Source organism: Nansenia antarctica (genome assembly GCF_963989245.1).
Source record: "Nansenia antarctica genome assembly, chromosome: 5".
In the NCBI taxonomy this organism is placed as follows: Eukaryota; Metazoa; Chordata; class Actinopteri; order Argentiniformes; family Microstomatidae; genus Nansenia; species Nansenia antarctica.
In genome coordinates, this window is record NC_137690.1 from 52,005,788 (window position 1) to 52,022,541 (window position 16,754).

Here is a 16,754-nt window from a genome sequence, read left to right on the forward strand (position 1 = left end):
AATATATACCATTTTATACAAAATATATATATACAAAAGGCATGTTTTATTGCTTTGTAATGATGTAGTGTAATAGTGTAATAGTAATAGTAATAGTGTTATACTGCTCTAGTGATGGTTAAAGTTTCAGCACAACACACACAGGTAGACATCAACACAGAGAGGTCACACACAGGTCATCAACACACACATCAACACACAGAGGGAGACTTCAAAGACACAGGTCACACACAGGTCATCAACACAGACATCAACACACAGAGGGAGACTTCAAAGACACAGGTCACACACAGGTCATCAACACACACATCAACACACAGAGGTATACTTCAAAGACACAGGTAAACATCAACACAGAGGTAGACATCAACACAGGTAGACATCGCACGCACACACACACACACACACACACGTGAAACAGAGCCTCTCTGACCTGAGGCAAGGCAAATTTATTTGTGTAGCACATACATGTAGACCCAAGGTTACCCATAACTACCTCATAACTAATATGAGCCTTACATCACATTACCCATAAACATCCCCTCTTCATCTCCCTCATATCTGCACACACACACACACACACACACACACACACACACACACTCACACACACTCACACATACAGGCACACACACACACACACACACACACATACAGGCATACAGGCACACACACACACACACACACACACACACACACACAGGCACACACACACACACACACACACACACACACTCACACATACACACACACGGTCTGTAAAGAATACAAAAAGAAAAACAAATTCATTCATTCATTCAACAGTTTTACCGTTTTTGCTCTCCACCCGCGGGGATCCGCCCTGATCTGGAGAGGAGCCCCTGCTACTATCCGATCGGGAAGGCAACCACTGGTCTGAATCGGGGTCTGGTTCAGAATCGTCCGACTCTGAACTGTTTGAAGAGTCGCGCGATGGCTGCGCTGCTCCGCAATGCTCCGCGATGCTCCGCGCCGCGTTTGGCACATCTCCTATACCAGATCTCGCCGCGTTTGGCACATCTCCTATACCAGATCTGCTTGACCTGATCTGCACCACACTCCTTGCAGATCCACTGCCAGACAAGCTCTGTGCCAGTGTCAACTGCTTATAATGCTTGTCGCCTGAACCTCTCGTCTTCGCTCTCCTCTTCGCCATTACTACAACCCACAACAAGCCACTTCCTTGTCCAGGCTTTTTATAGCTGAGCTAAATCGAACTACTGCCCTCATCTGGGACCGAAATACATTACACCCAAGTCTGAAATTCACACACTAGGTGTAGAACATGTCAATAACGCGATCCCCGCGGAATTTTTTCTTTCTTTCTATAAGACGCCTTTTGGCGTCTTTGGCAGTCTACGTTACTATTCTATAAGACGCCAATTGGCGTCTTTGGCAGTCAATGAGTTAATCATAAAATAGTCTTACCTTATGCAATGCATTTTTTCCTGGCTCTGCTTCGTGCAAAATCATCCACGATATCATTAAAGTCCAGTGATTTGGTCAGTTCGCTCTCAATTGCCATGAGAGAAAGAGCCTTGAGACGGTGTTGCGTCATTTTAGTCCGCAATTCGTTTTTAATCCTGGACAGCACAGAGAATGACCGCTCCCCTTCGCAATTGGTTACAGGCAGAGTCAAAAATAGCCGCAGCGCAACATAGACATTTGGAAACATAGATTGCAGGCCACAATCGATAATTACGCGGAGTAGTCCTTGTGGGCTTTTATCATCTTCAGCCTTAATAAAAGATCTGTAAAAGACCTGGACCAGTGTGACCTCGTGACCTGTCCCCAGTACACAAACTTTAATGGCGCCCTCTAGTGTCTAGTTTCTATAGCCTACTCATTAATCTAATGGGAATGTAGCCTGTATTCGCATTAGAATCTGAGTAGGCTATAGAAACTATGTAGCCCACACAAGCTTCTCTTTTTTTTGCAAGACGTGGGCCCCTATAAAATTGTTCAAAATAGTATATTCAAAAGTATATTCAAAATAGTTTTTTTACGTTCATATAAGGAATCTCATTTGTCCCAGTAGGACATTTTCTACCGGCATCCCTGCGACAAGAAATGCAAAGGGCCCCCTGATCTCTGGGGCCCCTGGGCCTGGGCCCGGTAGGCCCGTTCAGTAATATGTCTTTGCTTGCCCCCCTAGTTGCCACCTTAGTTGCCACCCTATTTGTAGGCAATTAATATAAAACAAATCGGTTTTGAAAGTTCATTATATTTCTTCATAGTTGGTGTAAACCTATTTACTCACCAGTTTAGAATACACTTTTCCCCCCTGAATAAAGAAAAAATGGTTGCGCCCGTCACCCGTCATTCCATAAACCCGTCCCTCCGCATTTTTAATATTTGTACTAGGCCTACATACCTAGGATTGATCGCATACCCGACCGGTCAGCCAGCTCCCTTTGAAATGCCCCCGTGGCGAGGAACCCCAGGGTGCGAGCACCTGTACAGGGACAGGTATGGGCCTGTTGCAGCGTGTCCTCCTCTCCAAGCCTGGGGATAGTTGGTCGCACAAATCAATGAGAATGGCTCTCGGGAACCGGTAGCGGCTCGTTAGCCATTCATCGTCGTGGGCAAAAAAGTCCGCCCGGGCCCTAAACACTCTCTCCCTATGAAACGCATGGTTTGCCAAGTCCTCCAATAAAACAAGCACAGCCTCAGAGGCAGATTTAGGATTGTAGGAGATCCGGGGCTTAGCCCAGAGGGAGAGTATAATGTGCACGCGGAGCGCGCCGAAAAAATTTGCCTTCAACCTTCAACTTACCACCACCTTAAAGCGGACAAAAGGCTGTATTACAAAATAGACAGTAAACACACACACACACACACACACACACACGTCAGTCACCATCATTTATATTTGTATAGAATTACAGAATTGATGGGCTGAGGCTAGTTATGTTACAGTATGTATATCAGGGCAGACTCTGGGCTCACCACTTATATTGTATTGATTGTCTTGTCCTGTGTTATATGACGATATATTACATGTATTGTTGGCCTGTGTATAGTACTGTGAAATCAAATCCCCCCTGGGACATTAAACAAACTTAGTTAGTTAGCGTTACATCTTAGGATAGATTTGAGTCATGTTCTGTATACATACATACTACCATAAGGGCATACTTAATGTGGTTACTTCATGTTTACTAGCTGTAACATTAACGTTACATCATTCTTTTTCACTTGTTACTCAGTCAACCAGAGTGCAGATATCAAAGACTATCAGCCTGTTATTCACTTTATTTGTATAAGTATTATCCTTTGTTTGATTTCTTACCATGTACCGTAACAGTACCTTGCTATGTTTCATTTTCATTATAAACATAACGTTATGTTATGATAGCCAGCTAGCATTAGCAAACCGGAAAAGTAGTGTCAGTGAGTCAGTCACCTTTCTAATAAGATTCACAAACCTGAAACATCATCTATGTCAGGGGTCGGCAATTAGGTTTGGCCTCGGGCCATTTTTTTTTTGAGCCACTAGATGGCGGGCCCGAACATAATCAAAGGCTAATTTAAGTAATTGATTGTTTAAAAATGTGACACGTTCTAATGCCTTGACTTTTCTTTCGACTGTACACATCGCTAGTCAACTAACACAGCTTGTTTTGTGAACCTGCTAACAATGTAAAGTAGTGTTCTAGTTAACTAGGTAGCAGTCCAATCCATTATGTTGCAGTATTTTGGCTTGATTAGCGAGTTTGTGTTGTGATTCTCAACAACGTTGAAACGTAGTTTCACACTTTTCCATATTTTTGAATAATAAATGTGTGGACTGACGATGTAGCGTAGCCTAACTTATTCTAATAATTATGTAACATAGTTTCATTCTGATAATTATTCCCCCCTCCTCCCAGACAAGGTCACATTATTAGTATTGGATTGGTTGTTTGCGTGCCGGGTGAAGTTAGCCAAACATTTAACCTGCTAGCAAGAGAAATATAATGTCACTCTCCAAAGGTCTAAAGAGGAAAGTTGACGGTGGAAACAGGGCATTTAAAGAGGAATGGACAGCGAACTATACGTTCATCCTACCTGGTTTCATCAATGCAAAGCCGTTGTGAGAGACATTTTCCGTGCTCACAATGTTCCCTTTCTATACGCGAGTCGTCCTTTTCGTCAATGAATGCGATAAAGACGCACGAGAGGAATCGATGGATGCATAAAAACCTTGAGAACTGCCTGTGGATTAAAGTGATCACCAGATATCAAGCAAATACTGACTGATGGGAGATGCTTTTTGTTTGCGCCGATTTTGTTTTCAATGTTTTTCAGAAAATTAAACAGAATTTGCGTTGTTACTGTTCATATGTGTGTTGCAGTCACATATACGTAAACATTACGTTTGAATGGCTTACTGAGCTCGTGTTATTTTGTTCAAACCACACACGGTATGTCGGCTATTTCAGCACCGTGACGCGTTGTCCACCTGCTTATGATTCACTCTGAGGGGTTCAGCGTCAGTGCGCTTCAGTGCACCTTGCTGCCTGATTGTCTGTCCCTGTGTCATTCACTCTCAACATGGATAAAAGTACAAAAGCATTATTCAGGTGGAGTTTGATTCTCTATTCGGACATTATAGGCGCTATATGTGGGACTGTCGGTCCGATATTATTATAAAAAAATAAAAAAAATCAAAAATAAAAAGTGGATTCTCAAAATAATCTGCTGGGCCAAATATTATTGGTGACGGGCCAGCAATGGCCCACGGGCCGCCTATTGCCGACCCCTGATCTATGTCATCACTGCTGGTGATGTCATTGTTGTCAGCTGCTGATACTGCTGCTGCAACAGTTCTTGGCGCTTGTTTTGTTGAAAAAAACTTTCGGATATCCATGCTTACAAAGTCAGGCACTGATTGAGATCACGTCTTCTTCAGGGCAGGGCAGGCTACGCAGTACGCAGGCTAATGTCGCGCAGCTGCTGCCTCTCTGTTGGACTCCGGTACTGCACGTTACTCACGAGAGTTTTTTTTGTTTGTTTTTGTAAGTAAAACATTCGGGGCTTTTCAGAAAACATTCGGGGCTTTTCAGAAAACATCCGGGGCTTGAGCCCAAGTAGCCACCCCCTAGCGCCGCCCCTAATTGTTTGCTTACTGTAGTAGAGTATATATAGGATAGTCTTTAATGTGCAACACCTGAGGAATCACAATTAATTTATCACGCCTCAATTTAGAGTGATTACACCATACAATAGCCTAATGATGGCATATAAAGGAAGACTGAAATACAATTATAAACATCAGTTCCTTTTAAATATTGAATTTAACTCATTTTCTCGGCTGGTAACAACATCGTTAATTTTATTACGAGCCACTTAAACTTCGCATGAATTAGGCAACGTTTTTCCAGTGCGGCTCACATGCCTGTAATAACTCCGCATAACCAGTAGGTAATGTACGTAAGCAAGTTGAATACTCGACGTCGAGCTACGATCGTTTCCACGTTCAAATCGACTCACGTTGAAATTGTATAAATCACTACGTTGACGTGGTTTTCTACGTACGACACGGGTAAGATCAAAATTTGATCTAAGCACGTTCTATGAATGAGGCCCAAGCTCTTTTGGAGTCGGTGTGTGTACACAGGTGAAATAGGATGCTGACATCCTGATAGATATATTTACCTGATAGTGAGCCTGAGAGGTATTCCAAGAGCTTTCCACGGAACCTCATCGGATATATGCTATCAGATATATGCTACACAATTACCATCATGGCATGGATCAAAATAAAGCTTCTGCAAAGCTTCTCTGGACTTCATGAAATGCATTTATGCAACGATGTGTGTCTATAGGTTCTAAACTTTATGTCCACTATCGCAGCGAGTAGGACTGGGGCGCTCAATACACACACACACACACACACACACACACACACACACACACACACACACACTTGTCTGACATGGGGAATTAGCCTCCTGTGTTTGTGTGTGAAGTCTTTCTAATCTCTGATCTCTTGGATAAGAGCTCAGGGGCCTCATTCATAAAGAAGTACTTGAACGTCATCTTTGACTTTCACGTAAGCACAGTTTTCTAAACGGACGTAAGCATTATTTATAAAACGGGCTGAGATGGTTTAAAGTTGCGTACGTGCTTCCTTCTATAAATACCAACGCAGGTAAAAATGAACGCAGGTGAATGAGGTTTGTATTAACGCCCTGTGATAGAGGCTGAATTATAGCGGCTGAATTAAGACAAGTGCTATAATATAGGGTAGGCGTTCGTCTGGAAGTGGGAGAGGGCAGAGAAGGGTGGCTTCTCGGTAAGTTGCATTTGTAACGTTTGATCATGACAACTAACCAGGCACACAGGCACATGCTTATACTCTACTCAAGTTGTAAAAGAAAATCAGGGGAGGTGGTGGATTTTATCATAAGAGGACAATTTTAGCATCCCCTCGCCAGTGACTTCAGTGTCAGTAACTGTCATTGCATGTGTGCTTGCCCCCTCGCACCTTGAAATAGCAGTAATACCACGTTCATTGATAAAATGACATTAAGTATGGAAAGAGGGGGGCGATTTTGACTGTTTTTATTTCAGTGGGGATGCCATCCCCCCTCAACTCGAGTGCTGCTTATACTTTAATAATATAATGGTCTTATTCTTATCAGGTGGTCTTATTCTTATATGGCTGCTCACTCCCTGACACCGGAGAAAATCCAGTATAATTTAGAGCTTGGCCGGGCAAGGTCCATTGTGGAACGCACTAGGCATGTTGAAGGGGAGATAGACAGCTCCGGAGGGATATAAAGGAAGACTGAAATACAATCAGAAACATCAGTTCCTTTTAAATCTTGAATTAAACTCATTTCCTCGGCTGATAACAACATCGTTAATTTTATTAATTTATGAATTACACTAGGCAGTGCGGCTCACATGCCTGTAATAACTCCGCATAACCAGTAGGTAATGTGCGTAAGCAAGTTGAATACTCGACGTCGAGCTACGATCGTTTCCACGATCGTTTCCACGATCAAATTGACTTACGTTGAAATTGTATAAATCACTACGTTGACGTGGTTTTCTACGTACGACACGGGTAAGATCAACATTTGATCTAAGCACCCGTTATGAATGAGGCCCCAGATGTGCCACCAGAGTTAACCTGTAGCGGGGCGTCTGGTGTCCTGGTGTCATTTTACGCACACATTTTCAGGTCGGTTCAAGGCGGTTGCATATTTTTAAAAATTAAAATTGTAAGTCGTTTTTTCTGAGTTGGGTTATCCCACTCACATTTCATTTTATTGGACAGATATAGTAAAGGCAGACAGGAAAGTAAGGAGAGAGGACATGTCAGCAGGGCATGGGCCAGACTCGAACCCATGCCAACAGACCACTGGACCACCACAGGCCACGGTTGCATATTTTCTGACTTATATATCTTCTTCACTACTTTTGTTTTCTCCTTTGCTTCTGGGTTTGGATATCGTGTCTGGACATGTGTGTGTGTGCGTGTGTCTGTGTGTGCATGTGCGCGTGTGTCTGTCTGTGTCTATGTGTGTGTGTGTGTGTGTGTGTGTGTGTGTGTGTGTGCGCTTTCATGTATGTACTTTTTTTTACTGTCTAGCCTGGGGAGCTGTGACCAAGGTCTCTTTTACAAGGGAGCCATGCAAACAGAAGAGTAGATCGTGGAGAGAAACACGGACAGTACAAACACGCAGACAATGAAGACAGTAACAGCCATGTCACAGTCAGAAACAGACAAAACACAGACAGCAAGACAAGACACAGAGTGAAAAGAGGACAGATGGAGAGAGAACAGAAGTGGGTTGATAGTACAGGCATTATACAATATGACCTCAGACAAATTGCAACAGAAACTCTTTCAACTGTCCTAGTCTCATGGATATGTCCTTCATAACATATCAAAAGTCTTAAGAAATCCAAGTGGTGGAAAGTATTGAAAAATACTGAAACTGGTGATGCCACAATTTCCCCTTGACGCCCATGTTAAATAATGTTTTTATGCATGTCTTCTTGTCTGATGTCCACACAAAGTGTTCAATACTGTTCACAATCACCCAGAAACTGTTTTACATGAGACATGGAGTTGGATGCAGTACTATATGTGTGTAAAAGGAAATTCTTAACCCATAGATGCATACAGGTAAGTGGGTCAAGAGGGTTCGTTTTCTTGCAATATATTCGTAATGAAAGGTTTTTATCATTTCATATTCCAGGTATTCCTAAAAATATATATATCAGACCATCTAACCCTAACCCATTAAAAAAATGTTTTTTACCTTTTACACTTTTTAAGTATTTTTTGTATTACTAGCCCAAGCTTCCATAAGAGGGTCAAAGATACCTGCATGCATCGGATCTGGATGAAGTTGCTGTCCTCTATGCACAGTTGATGGAGGGATCAGTGTCTGCAGAGAAGGCTTGCAATGCTGATGTGATACTCAGAATAAAGGAACAACTCAAAAGCAAAAGTGAATACTTAAAATCCTGTAACAGGACAGCTGCCCTCTGGTTGCAGTACATGGATATGGTGGGCATACTTCGCAAGTTTCTGAGAGCTGAACGTACTGGCAATTGGGCACTGCACCTTGAGGCAATATCAGAAATGCTTCCTTTCATGGCAGCATCATTTTTTGGCATTTAGCAGACACCTTATTCCAAAGCGACTTACAATCAATACATTTGACTTAGCAAGTGAATCATCAATCCGCCAGTGACCAGTCGTAGCAGGAAGAATAATCCAGCTCAGGCCCGGGGCCATTGATAGAAGGAAAAACCTTCTTCTAAACCTAGGTTGTTGTTTTTTATTTATATATAGACACTGGAGAAACAGAGAAACAGTACAACGGGGTCAATAGATGTTTTTAGGGGACACAGTAGGCCTAGAGGGGTGTCTTCGGGAGACGCAGTTCTGGGGTGCAGTAGATCTCTCAGGAGGAGCAGTCTCAGGGTATGACTTCTCAGGGTATGATTCTCTGAAAGCTGCATGCCTTGTATAATTGTAACGGCGAAGATTGTATCGTTTTTCAACAGCTACCGTTTCAGTGCAGATGAGGCATACAGGTTTTGCTTTACTAAATGTTGGCCAGATAAATGCGTACTTGTCAGTCCATTCCTCATTAAAGCTGCGGGTTTCCACGTGAATGTTACGCTTCAGGTTGTTTGAGAGTGACATTTTGCATGATTGATAACTGAAAATGATTACAATGTGTAATAACAAAGTGAAGCCAAAATATCTCGATCGCCCCCTGGTGGCTGGCTGCAGTATAGGTGTCAGGAGTCTGTTAACACTGATAATAAGCCATTAATTAATAACATACATTTTGAAAGAAAGTGAAAATATTAAACAATAATATGCTAATTATGCCTAAATAAAATAAATAAATATAAGTCCGGCCCCCACAGTGGGGAATTCGAAAAATTCTGGCCCTTGCCTCACCACGGAGTCTCAGCGTGGCCCTTCTCTGAGGAAGAACAGCGTCTTCGTCAAGAACATAGACAAATCCATCGACAGCAACGCTCTCTACGACACCTTCTCTGCCTTTGGGGACATTCTATCCTGAAAGGTGCCCTTTTTATATTCTTCCTGTAAAGCGCATTGTAATGCATTGTAAAGCCACTGAAAATCCATTGATGATATTATGGAATGTATTACGGTGGAAATAACTGTGGAAAGAACGAAAAACGTAATTGTAAGCTGTGTTTACAGAAAACCAGCGAGGTGAAATTCAGCAGTTCTTTCTCCATCGAATCCCTGCTGAAGAGAGACAGTCCTCCTCCTGCTTCTCGTCTGTGCCCCAATCCCTCCCCTCTTGTGTCCGGAGCGGAGCAGCAGCCCTGGCGCGCCGCCGCAGAGAGAGGCGTTGGAACGAAGAGAAGGTTGAGCTGGGACTCCCCACCTGTAGAGATGCAACACCCTCTCCACCGCGCAAGTGACAGTTACCCCGTCTACGCGACAGGAGGCGACACAGCCCATGGACTCATTGGTGAAGATGCAAGGCCTGCCAAGAGGATGCGTGCTGACCCACCCTATGTGATCTTCACAACCCACAGCGCTGCTCCTCATTTCACTAGCCCACACAACTGTAATGTGTACTACCCCGTGCCTACATATCCTTATGATTCTCACCATTTTCGATTGTAAAGACACATCTTGTCCATCTCTCCTTGTGCACTTGAAGCTTTTTTGAGGTTTTCAATAAAGTTAACATACAAACAAAACATCCGTCACTACTGTGTTCATTTTCCGTAATAGAAAAACATTGTAACTAAATTGAGGATGCACTTTTACGCAGCAAACCAGTCTGTGGCGTGGTCAGAGACGGTGTTCATCACAGATAGCTGTTACCTTATCCCCCATGGGTCCTTATGGCTTAAGTTTTCATATTCATTTGAACTCTTTCAAATCAAACAAAATTCCCATTCTAAGCTTGTGAGGGCTACTTTAACATTTTGTCAAAGCCTGTAACATTTGTTTGGACTGTGGATTGTTCAGGGTTAGGCAATACTTGACCACATTCCAAAGTTATAGTCCTGTGAATCACTAATACATATTTAGTATATGTAAATACCACAGGTGGCCTCCCTTGCTTTGGGACAATGGACGTGATCAAATAGGTGATAATGATTGGAATTCTTTTCATTAGACCTAATGAACTTCAGAAAAGATTGCTTTGGGAAAAGTAACCAAATTTAATGATCCCATGAAAACAATTGGAATGTGAGTATGTTCCTTGTTTTGATCATCATTAATCACATAACCTTAAGTTTATTCCTAATTCAGATATGAAGACATTTTATACAATATATCAGCCATTTCTTTAGAGATACATGTTCATTATCTGTTTTGTTTGCTGCTAGGTCTATGATAAATGTGCACAGGCTGGTGGCAAGTGCAAGTTGTAGCCTACTTTATTAGTTTAGACATGAATAGTGTTTACATTTCTGTCCTTGTTTAATTTGTCAAATTCCATGAACATACTGTATGTTTTCATTGCTATAGGCTTCTGTGGTAGAAAGAGTTTTTAGTATATTCACCAAACAGCATAAGTCCAGTTTAAATGATAGAAATAAGCTATACTGGAGGGCATGTTCCTCCACTCAAGACCCTCCCCGACGTTTAACACCTTCTCCCGTATGAAAAGGTCATCGTTAACCTGGAATGCACACCGTGTGTTGTCCCTTTGTTCTAGATGGACATATATCCAGAGCTCTGGGACTCCATCATTCCAGGTCCACAGCTCCACTGAGTCAGGTTCGGATTACTACTGCCCTGTGTGTTACTTGGTATTAGAACTCTACAACGACCGAGGTTCAACATGTCTGAGAACATGGGAACTTACCTGCTGCCCCTCCAGGCTCCAACCAACAGCGCCCCGCGGAAGAAGTATACCCGTTACATGAAGTGTACTAGGCCTACATACCTGGGATTGATCGCATGTGTCATTCGGGATTCTCCAGACAAGATGCTCACATTTAGTCAGGTGTGTAATGTATTATGGCATATATTGTAATACGACTAACTTTTCAATGTTGATATGGAACTGCAATTCCCAGTACTGATGTGAACTTTTCTTTTGCAGTTGATGGACAAGTTGGTAGCGTTTGTCTCAGGAGACAGAAAGGGCCTTGAGAACAACATCAGAGTGTGCTTATCAACCAACAACTGTTTTGTCAAGGTATGTATTTCCTTAAGACATATTCCATACACATGCTTCGATACGTTCTAGTTTTATTACATTACCTGGTCTACAATGGACAGAAAGTGAGAGAGTTCAACAGAAAGATTAACACGCGCTTCTTTATTCCAGGTTCCAGTAAGTCCACACATGCCAAACGCCAAGAAAAACTTTTGGCGTGTCGACGAGAGTCAAATAACGGCGAAGATGGTGCGACGCCACTTCAAGGACATCCTGGACCAATTCCCCGAGTTGTCCTCCAAAGTGCCAATGCAGGTGTACATACCGTCAGAGCGCTGCGCAACGGCCAACTCTCCAACGCCAGTCTTCACAGCTGCGCAGAAGCGATGCGAGGTGAAATTCAGCAGTTCTTTCTCCATCGAATCCCTGCTGAAGAGAGACAGTCCTCCTCCTGCTTCTCGTCTGTGCCCCAATCCCTCCCCTCTTGTGTCCGGAGCGGAGCAGCAGCCCTGGCGCGCCGCCGCAGAGAGAGGCGTTGGAACGAAGAGAAGGTTGAGCTGGGACTCCCCACCTGTAGAGATGCAACACCCTCTCCACCGCGCAAGTGACAGTTACCCCGTCTACGCGACAGGGGGCGACACAGCCCATGGACTCATTGGTGAAGATGCAAGGCCTGCCAAGAGGATGCGTACTGCTGACCCACCCTATGTGATCTTCACAACCCACAGCGCTGCTCCTCATTTCACTAGCCCACACAACTGTAATGTGTACTACCCCGTGCCTACATATCCTTATGATTCTCACCATTTTCGATTGTAAAGACACATCTTGTCCATCTCTCCTTGTGCACTTGAAGCTTTTTTGAGGTTTTCAATAAAGTTAACATACAAACAAAACATCCTGTGTTCATTTTCCGTAATAGAAAAACATTGTAACTAAATTGAGGATGCACTTTTACGCAGCAAACCAGTCTGTGGCGTGGTCAGAGGCGGTGTTCATCACAGATAGCTGTTACCTTATCCCCCATGGGTCCTTATGGCTTAAGTTTTCATATTCATTTGAACTCTTTCAAATCAAACAAAATTCCCATTCTAAGCTTGTGAGGGCTACTTTAACATTTTGTCAAAGCCTGTAACATTTGTTTGGACTGTGGATTGTCCAGGGTTAGGCAATACTTGACCACATTCCAAAGTTATAGTCCTGTGAATCACTAATACATATTTAGTATATGTAAATACCACAGGTGGCCTCCCTTGCTTTGGGACAATGGACGTGATCAAATAGGTGATAATGATTGGAATTCTTTTCATTAGACCTAATGAACTTCAGAAAAGATTGCTTTGGGAAAAGTAACCAAATTTAATGATCCCATGAAAACAATTGGAATGTGAGTATGTTCCTTGTTTTGATCATCATTAATCACATAACCTTAAGTTTATTCCTAATTCAGATATGAAGACATTTTATACAATATATCAGCCATTTCTTTAGAGATACATGTTCATTATCTGTTTTGTTTGCTGCTAGGTCTGTGATAAATGTGCACAGGCTGGTGGCAAGTGCAAGTTGTAGCCTACTTTATTAGTTTAGACATGAATAGTGTTTACATTTCTGTCCTTGTTTAATTTGTCAAATTCCATGAACATATGTTTTCATTACTATGGGCTTCTGTGGTAGAAAGAGTTTTTAGTAAATTCACCAAACAGCATAAGTCCAGTTTAGATGATAGAAATAAGCTATACTGGAGGGCATGTTCCTCCACTCAAGACCCTCCCCGACGTTTAACACCTTCTCCCGTATGAAAAGGTCATCGTTAACCTGGAATGCACACCGTGTGTTGTCCCATTGTTCTAGATGGACATATATCCAGAGCTCTGGGACTCCATCATTTAACCTTGTGCACTTGACGCTTTTTAAATTATTTCAATCAAGTTAACGTCACTGCTGTGTTCATTTTCAGGGATGCAATGCTTTATGATGCTTCCACATTTAGATTTCTTCTCTCACATCCCATGCGTCATGACGCCAATATTTCGATCAACTATTTTGTGTAAACTCAGGTAAGGGCTGTGAGTTGCGGTTGTAGTAGTGCTCCTGTCTGGTTTGGAGATCTTTCAGCCTGGCATGAACTCCTCTCGGGGTAGCTGGCTGTAGAACAGCTGTAGAGCAGGGCAGCGTGCTTCGTAGTACACTTCCCATAAGCACCTGAGCTGGGGAAACATCTGTGCCTGTTTTTGGAGTGTTTCTCAATGCTAGCAGGGCTAGATGGGGGTCTATGTTGGTCTGCAAAGCTTTCTTGAGTGCATGTTTGACCGTCTTCACCATCCTCTCTGCCAAACCGTTGGATTGAGGATATGCAGGGCTGGAGTGAATGAGCTGTATTCCCCAGGAGGCTGCAAACTCCCTCATCTCTGCACTTGCAAAAGGAACATGGTCGCTTACCAGCTCTTTTGGGATCCCGTGCCTCGCGTAGACTGCTTTCATCTTGCGGATGACTGTGTGGGCGGTCTTGTCAAGTAGATGGAGCACCTCTGGGTACTTGGACAGATAGTCCACCACGACAAGGTATGACTGGCCCTGGAGCTCAAAGATGTCAGCCCCGACCTTTAGCCATGGTAGCTCAGGGATATCATGTGACATGAGGGGCTCTCTCTGGTTCTGTGGTTGGAGTTGTTGACACGGAGAGCATCTCTCCACTGCGTTGTCGATGTCACGAGTCATTCCCGGCCAGTACACGACTTGTCGGGCCTGTGCCTTTGTCCTCTGGATACCTTTATGTGCGAGGTGTAGTCTCTCTAGTATCACCTGTCTGGCGGCTTGAGGAATCACAATTCTGTCGCCGGTCATCAGTAGTCCGTCCCTGATGTGGATAATGTGCCGCTGAGGCCAGTATTGGTAGAGACTGGCGGGCACACTGCGTCGTCTTTGGGGCAAGCCGCTGCGGTGTCTCTCAGCCACTGCCTGTAGTGTCTCGTCAGCTGCTGTGGCTTCTTTGAGCATCTTGAGCATGTCTGAGCTCATGGCAGCAGTAGCCTCCATCGTGTGGATCACTCTCTCCTCGAAGAGGTCCTCTTTTCCACTGTCGGCCTGTTCGGTGACAAACGCGCGGGAAAGGGTGTCGGCGACGTGCATGTCTTTTCCTGGCGTGTATGTTATTTTCAAATCATACCGTTGAAGCTGGAGCAACATGCGCTGTAGTCTTGCTGGGGCTTTGCTCAGGTGTTTCTTAAAAATCACTTCAAGTGGCTTGTGATCAGATTGGACTGTGACAGTGTTGCCGTAAACATACTGGTGGAAGCGTTTGGCTGCGAACACTATCGCCAGCAACTCCTTCTCTATTTGGGCGTAGTTTCTCTCAGCTTCTGTGAGAGCTCGTGAGGCATAGCACAGCGGTCTCCCCTCCTGTAGAAGACAAACTCCCAGTCCATCTTTCAACGTGTCAGCCTGTATGGTGAGAGGCATGGCTTGGTCATAGAACTTCAGCACAGGGGCGTTGGTGAGGGCTGACTTCAGCTTGTTTAAAGTAGGGGTGGGCATCAATGATCGACGATCGATAATTGATCGATAAGGATCTTGGTCGATCACAAAATATTTTTCTCGATAATCATTAATATTTTTATTTTTTAAAATAATAATAATAATAATAATAATGGAAATTAGTTTGTCCACGTTATGTGTGAGAAATGAACTTTGTATTTGCCTTCGCATTGAATTTCGCAACGACAAGTTCCCGTACGTTAGTGTAACCTCCAGTAATTCCAGGTTCCCCTCAACAAAGAGGCACTGAGAGCGTCTTATAAAAAAGTTGAAGTTTATTACACAGTTGTAAAAAAAGGTTAGCAGAGCAAGCTCGGAAAATGGCGAAGCGAGCGAAACGAAGCTTGGTGTGGGAGCATTTTGATCTGAAAGGCGACCTCGTTCATTGCAAACACTGCGCAGTGACCTATAAATACAACACGACAACGACCCCGATGAAATACCACCTGCAAACCGTACACCCTGATTGCTCCTTCGCTACCTTCTCAGCCCTCCATCATGTCTCATCTTATACGCGGGAGGTGTGTTGCACAACAAGAAGAGAAAATAACGATGGCCATCTGTAAATTAATTGAAACAGATATTCTGCCGCTCAGTTTTGTCAAGGGTAGAGGATTTCGTGCGCTGATGCAAATAGTCAAGCCAGCATATCCTGTTCCATCGCGACGTTCCATGCTTGTTATTTCTGCCCTATTTTTTTATTTTTTATATATTATTTTTTTATATGAAAAAAAAGCTTAGCAATTAATCGATAATTGATCGTTAATTCTTGCGATTATCGAAAAAGACATTTTGATCGTTTGCCCAGCCCTAGTTTAAAGCATCATCATGTTCATGGTTCCACTGCCAAGCTGCATCTCTCCTCAGCAGCTGTCTGAGCGGGGCAGTCACTGAAGCTTCGTCAGGGATATACTGAGCCAAATCCGGTGTAGGATGGAGAGAGAGAAGGCAGGGTAGGTGTAGGATGGAGAGAGAGAGGAGAAGGCAGACCCTGTCTTCTCTCTCTCCATCCTACACCTACCCTGCCTTCTCCTCTCTCTCTCCATCCTACACCTACCCTGCCTTCTCCTCTCTCTCTCCATCCTACACCTACCCTGCCTTCTCCTCTCTCTCCATCCTACACCCACCCTGCCTTCTCCTCTCTCTCCATCCTACACCTACCCTGCCTTCTCCTCTCTCTCCATCCTACACCTACCCTGTCTTCTCCTCTCTCTCTCCATCCTACTACACCTACCCTGCCTTCTCCTCTCTCTCTCTCCATCCTACACCTACCCTGTCTTCTCCTCTCTCTCTCCATCCTACACCTACCCTGCCTTCTCCTCTCTCTCTCCATCCTACACCTACCCTGCCTTCTCCTCTCTCTCTCCATCCTACACCTACCCTGCCTTCTCCTCTCTCTCCATCCTACACCCACCCTGCCTTCTCCTCTCTCTCCATCCTACACCTACCCTGCCTTCTCCTCTCTCTCTCCATCCTACACCTACCCTGCCTTCTCCTCTCTCTCCATCCTACACCTACCCTGCCTTCTCCTCTCTCTCCATCCTACACCTACCCTGCCTTCTCCTCTCTCTCTCTCCA